At 47.6% G+C, this 8,758-nt stretch overlaps 1 protein-coding gene across 1 annotated transcript in view; it reads left to right on the top strand.

The window, feature by feature from the left end:
• The first annotated feature begins 692 nt into the window (after nucleotides 1–692).
• The window catches only part of CKAP5 (cytoskeleton associated protein 5), a 108,270-nt gene continuing 100,204 nt past the window's right edge, over nucleotides 693–8,758 (top strand). The window contains 1 exon segment of the mRNA XM_049779974.1: nucleotides 693–757. The gene's annotated coding sequence lies outside the window, so the exon portion shown is untranslated.

Raw genomic sequence — 8,758 nt, 5'->3', positions numbered from 1 at the left:
AGAGGTAGGGCGTTTGCCTTGCATACAGCTGATTTGAACAGATGGTGGTTCGAATCCCAACACCCCATACGGTCCCCCCAGGTCTGCCAGGAGCAATTTCTGAGCTCAGAGCCAGGAGGAACCCCTGAGAGCGCTGGGTGTGACCCCAAAACCAAAAAAAATAATTGCACATGGAGAATGAGGCCCACTATGTTAAGATTTTCGGGGGGGGGGGGCAGAGAGATAGCACGGAGGCAGGGCGTTTGCCTTGCATGCAGAAGGACAGTGGTTCAAACCCCAGCATCCCACATGGTTCCCCCCCAATCCTTGAGCCTGCCAGGGGCGATTTCTGAGGGTAGAGCCAGGAGGAACCCCTGAGCACCGCCGGGTGTGACCCCCCCCCCCAAAAAAAAAAAGAACCCCAATATTCCTTTTGAAAGCCCTTCTTCTTTCTAGGGTCCCCCAACCCAAACAGCTTTGGGCCTTCCCGAGATGCTAAAAGAACCAGCTTCACCCCTCCTCCTCTTCCTCCACCTCCTCCCACATCAGCACCCCAGGACGCCGGCTCTGAGGCCAAGGCGGCTGCGCAGGCCCCCTTTAAGGCGGCCGCGCCGGCGCGTGGCCACGTGCCTTTCAAACGGACCAATGGGCGGCCGAGGGGCGGAGCGCCGCGGGCCAATCAGCGGCGAGGACACTGCGGGGTGTAGCGAGGGCCCGGAGCGGTTTCAAACGGCTTCGAGCAGGGAGGCCTACCTCGGAGCTGCGGGACCCGGCTGAGGTGAGAGGCGGGAGGGAGCGGGCGGGCCGGACTCGGCGGCCAGGGCCCAGTCAGGCGGTGGGGTCTCGCGGTGCGCGCGCACGCCGGGCTGGGGATCCCGGGGGCGGGGGGCGGCGCTGGGCCCCGCGTCTCGAGCTCGAGAGGAGACGGGAGACTGTTCTTCGGAGGCGCTGGAGCGGGGCGGAGGCCGCGGCTGGGTCGGGGTGCGCGTGAGGGGGCGGGGGGCTCCGGGCCTCGAGGCCCCCCCCCCGCTTTCTGGGGGTGGGGGGGTCCGCTGGGCACGGGGGTGTCGGCGTCGCGGCCCAGGCTGGTTCCGGGGCGCGCTGGGAGCCGGCCTCCCCGCCCCTTCACGTGACGGCGGAATGAATGAATGAAGGAAGGAAGGAAAGAAGGATGGAAGGAGGTGAGACGAGGCCGACGCACGGTCTGGACCCGGAAGCGCCCCCGCTGCAAGCTCGTCCATTCCGCCTCGGCGCTCCCCAGGGCTCAGCGCGTCGAGTTCCGGTGGCACCTTCTCGGGAGGCACAATAGGTGCGGCCCGGCCCGGAGAAACAGCGCAGCGGCGTTCGCCTTGCAAGCAGCCCATCCAGGACCCAAGGTGGTTGGTTCGGATCCCGGTGTCCCATGTGGTCCCCCCCGTGCCTGCCAGGAGCTATTTCTGAGCAGACAGCCAGAAGTAACCCCTGAGCATCACCGGGTGTGGCCCAAAAACCAAAAAAGAAAGAAAGAAAGAAAGAAAGAAAGAAAGAAAGAAAGAAAGAAAGAAAGAAAGAAAGAAAGAAAGAAAAGAAAAGGCTCCCCGGCAGGATGCAGGATGCGATCGTTTCGTTGTTTGCTTTTGGGTCACACCCGGCAGCGCTTCCTCCCGGCCCTACGTTCAGATATCAGCCCTGACAGGTTCAATTAGGGGATCCTATGGGACGCCTGGATTCGAACCGCTGCCCTTCTTCTGCTTGCCAGGCAAAGGCTTCACCTCCATGCTGTCTCGCCGGCCCCCCTAATCGAACACTTTTTTTTTTTTTGTTTTGGTTTTTGGGCATTAAATCGCTCCTGGCAGGCTCAATTAGGGGGGGACCCAATGGGATGCGGGGACTCGAACCACCGTCCTGCTGCATGCCAGGCCAATGCACTGCCTCCCGTGCTCTCTCTCTCCGGCCCCGAGGGGCTTGTTTGGGCTTCCAGCTCGCTCCCGGACTCAGCTCTTGATCGGACTCTTCTTTGGCTGCGTGTCAGAAATCCGCTCCCGAGCGCTACCTAGCTACTGCTGACCCCCTCGGCTGGCGGGTTCCGATCAGGACCGCCTGCTGGCTCCCCACTCCCGGGCTTGTTTGTCCAAGCAGTCTGCAGAAGCTGATGGAAGTGAACGAGGCGGTCATTGCAAGTGGAGATGCACAAGGGATATAAAAGGATGCTTGCTCTCTGCTTGGGCCGGGTCTTACTGCAAGGCCGGTTTTGTTGGATTACTAGTATTATTATCCATTTTGGTTTTTGGGTCACACCCGGCAGCGCTCAAGGGTTACTCCTGGCTCTCCTGAGCTCCTGGCAGGCTCAAAGGGGGGGGGACCCTATGGGATGCCGGGGGTTCCGAACCGCCGCCCTTCTGCATGCAAAACGAACACCTTACCTCCATGCCATCTCTCTGGCCCCTTGTTGAATTGTTTTGTTTTATTTTGTTTAGATCTCTCCCTAGAAGGCTCTGCAGAACTTGACCCCCCCACACACACCCCATTTCTGCACGACGCTTCATTTCATTTTCATTCTCATGGGAGCCGAGGCACAGAATCTTGGCCCAGAAATCCTACCGGGCTGCTATTCTCTCTCCTCTCTCTCTCCCCTCTCTCTCCCCTCTCTCTCCCTTCTCTCTCCCTTCTCTCTCCCTTCTCTCTCCCCCCCCCCCCCCCCCGCGTGTGTGCGTGCATGCATAATTATAGTAATTGGAAAACGCACTTTTCCGAGCTGGTGTGAATGCCTCCTTTTCTTCCATCGCCCTCAAAAAAACTCCTCTTCTTTGACCTAAAGGGCCTGTGAAGCTAAACAGCAGTGTGTGTGTGTGTGTGGGGAGAACTTTCAAGAAGTTATAAAAAAAAAAATTAGTGTGTGTGCTTTTTCGAATTATGGGACTGGACGAAACGACGGTTGGTTCTCTCCCCTTGCCTTGAAATTGTATGATAAATGTGATCTGGAGAAAGGGGAGCCTAGTTTTGGCTGTGGGAATTAGTTGTAGCGGTTTTTCTTGTTTTGTTTTTGTGGCCACATCCGGTGGTGGTCAGGGTTACTCCTGGCTCTGCTCTCAGGAATCACTAGTGGCAAGCTCGCGGGACTAAATAGGATGCCGGATATCGAACCCGGGTTTGCCTTGTGCAAACCCACTGTGTTACCATTCGGGAGGTGCCAGGTGTAGCGTTTTTAAGTAAGTTTTCTGCAGTTGAAACTTGCTGCTTATAAAGAGTTGCGTGTTCTAGGATGTTGATACAATATGATCAAAACTTTTACAAGTAGTTAGGAGAGGTTAGAGATGAAATCGCCTCCTGGCAGGCTGGGGGGGGGGGGGAGAAGACCACCGCACCACTGTCCTTGTGCATGAAAGGCGAATGCCTTACCTCCATGCTATCTCTCCGGCCCCTGATCTTTTCTTTTTAACTTTATTTTATTGATTGATTAGTTTGGGGGCCACACCCAGCGATGCTCAGGGGTCACTCCTGGCTCTGCACCCAGAAATTGACCCTGGTAGACTGGGGACCATATGGGATGCTGAGAATCAAACCGGGTCCCTTCCGGCCCCTACCCTGTGCTACCTCTCCGGCCCCAGGAGTGATCTCTGAACCTGAGCATTGCTGGGACTGTGTGGGTGGGGAGGAAATGGAGCAGTAACTGGCTGGAGAAAAGGGGCATCCTAGGAATGGGGCAACCAGTAAGGCCCACATGCCTTGCACATGGCTGTGATTCCACATTGCAGAGCCAAGAGTAAGCCCAAAGCACTACCACTGAGTCTTCACCCCAGTAAAAGCAATAAGACATAAAGTATATTGATTGGGAATGTTTTTGCTTTGCCACTGCCTGAGTAATGAGACTTTAAGTGTACCTTGAAATTATGAACTTCTACTTGGAAGAGGCTATTAAAAACCATAAGCAGCTTTAGCAATATCTTGGAATATTGTTAGCTTTTGATGGGGAAGGAAAACTTTTCTTCCTCTTGGAGTAAAGTCAGCTTCCCCTAGGATTCTTTGCCTTCATGGAGTCTGATTCTACGTTCATTCGACTAATTTGGGATTGATGTCTCTTCGTGTAAACATTGTTCTAGATTCCAGGACTAGCTTCTGAACCAGAAAAAGAGCCTTATGAAAGGGAGTTGGACAGTGTTTAGCTCTCAAACAATTTGCAGCTTGTTTCTGCAATCACTTTTGACACTGCTCTGGTCCTTTAACAAAATAAAATTAAATATTGAAGATACACTGTACCATTTTTATCTTTAAATTTTCACAACTATTTACAGATGAGACAGACATCTTAAAAAAGATGCCAGTTGCTCAGAATTATACAATTGGTAGAAGTGGGGTTTGCATCCAAGTACTACTTATTTTATTTTTATTCTTGGACCTTATTGGACTATCTTGGGAACTGGATACTCCTGATTTGTAGCTTTAGACTATTTGGTAGTAGAGATCACATCTTTTGCATAGAAACCATGAGCTCCTGACTCAAGAACTATCTTTCTGGCCCTGCTTTCAATGTATGATTGTATTATATGAAAAAAATGAGATCTGTTAGGGAGAACTCAGTAGCAATTTATGTTAGAGTTGTTGATTTGTTGTTGTTGTTTGGTAGTTGGTTGGTGCCAGAAATAAACTTAGAGGGGCAGGATCTCATATCAAAAATGTTTGGCTGGAGCTGGAGCTGTTGCACAGCAGAGAGGGTGTTTTCCTTAGATGTGACCCACCGAGGAGGTTGCATTCTAACCATCCTTTTTGGGCCCCCTGAGCTTGCCAGGAGTAATTCCTTTTTTTGGGGGGGGTCACACCCGGCAGCCCTCAGGGGTTACTCCTGGCTCTACACTCAGAAATAGCTCCTGGCAGGCCCTGGGGGACTGACATATGGGATGCCCGGATTCAAATCACTGTCCTTCTGCATGCAAGGCAAATGCCCTACCGCCATGCTATCTTTCCAGCCTCATGCCAGGAGTAATTTTCTGAGTGCAGAGCCAGGAATAACTCCTGAGCACCTCTGGGTGTGGCCCAATTCCTCCACCAAAATGCTTGGCATGTTCTCATACCACTGAACTCTCCCTGGCCCCAGAGTGTCTCTTTCCTATTAAAAGTTTCCTATTAAAGACATAATAAACTATGAATTATAGATGTAATTTTTTAAAAAGAGAAAACATGGAACAATTCAGAGTACAGTATGTACCATGCAAGAGATGGATATCTTTGGGAGGGGCTGGCGGGGGTGGAGCCAACAAACAAGCAAGAAACTTCTTGAAAATTAGAATCTTTATCGAATCTTTAAATATGTTTGATAGATTACTGGCAGTCAGTATAGGAGAGAGAGTTGAGATTTGGTTGAGAGTTGGTTTATTTTGTTTTGGGGTCACATCTGCATGTGTCTAAAACTTTACCCTGTGGGTGGGTATCCGAGGACCATATGAGATGCTAATAATTGAATCTGGGTCTGTTGCATGCAAGAGAAGATCCTTAACTTGTTGTACGATCTCTCCAGGCCAGGGTTTGAGATTCTTAAATACCTGTTCTTATTTCTAGATTTAAAAATACTTTTTAGCTTATTTCTGTCAGGCCAGTGCCCTGTCTGCTTAATAAATCTCAGATAAATTTAGCTTACTTGTTTTGGCCTTTGTGTTCTCTGCTGGGAACTTCCCACTCTACTCTAGCTCTACCTCAAGCCTGTCTTTGTTTACAGGCTCCATTCAGGTCTCAACTCAAATGTCATCTCCTTAAAGAGATTTTTTTCTAAGCTTCTAATTAGAGTAGCCCTGTAGATCATATTTAACTCACTTTTTGTTTAAGAGCATCTATTACTATCTGATAAGTCATGTATTGTTTACTTGTATATTATCTGATTTCCTCAGAAGTGAAAGCAGAATGCAGATTCCCCCCCCCCCCCAGGTTCTCTCAAAGCCTCAAATAACAACACTTGAAACAAAGTAATTAAAAGTATTGAGTAAAATTGGCCAAAACTTTTAAAGTCTTTTTGTGATACAAATATGAAAGATATGTATAAAACCAACTGGCTGTTAACTGTTTTGGGATGTGAACAGGACCAGGGAAGTCGTCTAAGGGGTTGGAGTTCATGCTTTGCATCCTGGAGCCCTGGGTTCAATCCCCTGCACCACAAAGTTCCATAAGTATCTCTGGGAGTAACCTTCAAGCACTGTGCCAAGCAAACTATGACCAGAAAACAAATGTGAGCAATATCTCAGCATATAAATTGATTTGGTTTGGGGGGCTATACCTGACAGTGCTAAGGGATCAACTCTTGGTGGTGCTCAGGGGCCCATAAGTGTTACCAGTGATCAATCCAGTATTGATTACATGTAAGGCAAGTGTCTTATCCTCTGTACTATTTCTCCAATCCCAAATATATTGACTTGGAAGTTTGTTTTCATTTTTTTGTTTTTTGTGCCACACCTGGCAATGCTCAGAGGTGGGTTACTACTGGTTCTGCACTCAGAAATTGCTCATGGCAGGCTTGGTGGGATATGGGATGCCGGGAATTGAACTTGAGGCCATCTTGGGTTGACTGCGCGCAAGGCACCTGACTGCTGTGCTATTGCTCTGGCCCCAAGAAGTTTTTTTTTTTTTTTTTTTTTTTTGGTTTTTGGGTCACACCCAGCAGCGCTCAGGGGTTACTCCTGACTCTACACTCAGAAATCACCCCCAGCAGGCTCGGGGGACCATATAGGATGCTGAGATTCGAACCAATGTCCTTTTGCATGCAAGGCAAATGCCTTACCGCTGTGCTCTCTGGCCCCGCCCCAAGAAGTTTTTAACTAAATGAACTTAGGGCTCCATACAAGATGCTTGGCATGTACTCTTACTCATCTTTGGCTCCAGGATATCTCTTTTTTTTTTTTTTCAAATATTTCCTATCCAAGACATAATAAAATATGAATATGAATTGTAGGTATGGAGCTTTTTTATTTTTTTATTTTTTTGTCTTTGATTTTTGGGCTACACCTGTCAGTGCTTAGGGGTTACTCCTGGCTCTGCACTCAGGGGTTGTCAGAAGACTATATGGGATGCCTAGGATCAAACCCGGGTCAGTCATATGCAAGGCAAATGCCCTGCTCATTGTGCTATCTCTCTAGCCCCCTAGTTTATTATTTTAAATGTGTGGATGAGGTCAAGGGCTAGGCCACGCTGGTGATGCTGGGTACAACTCTCATCTCTGTGCTTGGCCTTTGTTTTTAGTGGGGCTCAGAACCATGTGGTGCCAGGGACCAAACCTGGGTTGGCTGCATCCTCCTCTACAAACTCTGGTCCTTAGTATAAACCCTTATAATTTAGGTAACATGATTACGTAGTGTTGATATTTATGGTTTTGATATAGAGAGATTCTCCACCTCTAACCTTAAATCACTTCTAAGCCTCCTCTTCTACTTCATTTACTGCTTGTAATCATCTTTCTGTTGTAGTTATGATAAGTAACTGCTTTAGGCAGTGCATAATCTGATTTATCCACCATACAGTATTATTGAGATTAGTTGCTCTGCTCTTAAAATGCTCCTCTATTTCACCTATTTTTCCTTTTTTGTTTTGTTTGTTTTGGGGCCACACCCACTGGTGCTCAGGGGCTACCCCTGGCTCTTTGCTCAGAAACCACTCGTATCTGGCATGAGGGATCATATTGGATGTCAGAACAAACTTGTTTGGATGCGTGCAAGGCAAACGCCCGACCTGCTGTACTATTGCTCTGGCCCCATATCCTTTGTTTTCTTTTTTAGTTTTGGGGCCACACCCAGTGGTGCTCAGGTATTACTCCTGGCTCTGCACTCAGAAATTATTCCTGGGGATCGAATCTGGGTTTGCTGCGTGCAAGGCAAAAATCCTACTCGCTCCACTCCCAGTGCTATCACTCCTGCCCCTATTTATCCTATTTTTCACCATTCCCTAGCATCCACTGATTTTTTTTTTCATGATCAGCATAGATTTTCAACTTTTCCCTGTGTCATATAATTGGATTCATACAACAGTTGAAGGCTATAATTTGGTCACATCTACATAGTTGTCACTTGACAGTAAACAAAGCTTCTATAAACATGTATGGGTATGTTTTTATGAGAACATAAATTTCAATTCAATTGAGTGAATAACTAGGAATGTGATTGTTGTAGGAAATTCACAGATTGTCTTCCAGAATGATGGTACTATTTTGCATTTTCATTGGTAGTGAGTAAGAGTTTCTTTTGCTTCATATTCTTGTCATCATTTTTGTTTACTGTGTGTGTATGTGTGTGCATGCTTAAAAGCCTGTGTAATAGGTATATGGTTTTCTTACGTGTTTTTCCACTTAAATTACCTTTCTGTGCCAGCAGTCATTTCAAGGTAGTTTAGTTACTATCTTTCTTAGTTTCTTCTAAGATTTTTTTGGTAGTTTCTCAGTTTTTCCTTATTTTCCCAATCTTGACAGTTGTAAGGCTTGCTAATTGATTATTCTGTAAAATGTCCTTTTGGAGTATGTTTATAATTTTCTCTTGATTAGATAAGGGTTATGTATATTTGAAAGAAAAACAGTGATATAAAGGAAAACCATATCAGGGCATGTGTTATTTATGTCACATCACTGGTGATACTAATTGTGATCACTTGGTTAAGGTACTGTTTGCCAGGTTAAGTCATAACTTACTATTTTTCTTTTTACTTAAATAGTAATTTATGGGGCCAGAGAGATAGCATGAAGGTAAGGCATTTGCCTTGCATGCTGAAGGTCAATGGTTCGAATCCGGCATCCCATGTGGTCCCCTGAGCCTGCCAGGAGCGATTTCTGAGT

Source organism: Suncus etruscus, chromosome 9 (assembly GCF_024139225.1).
Source record: "Suncus etruscus isolate mSunEtr1 chromosome 9, mSunEtr1.pri.cur, whole genome shotgun sequence".
Classification (NCBI taxonomy): Eukaryota; Metazoa; Chordata; class Mammalia; order Eulipotyphla; family Soricidae; genus Suncus; species Suncus etruscus.
This window is presented reverse-complemented; position numbering and strand designations above follow the sequence as displayed.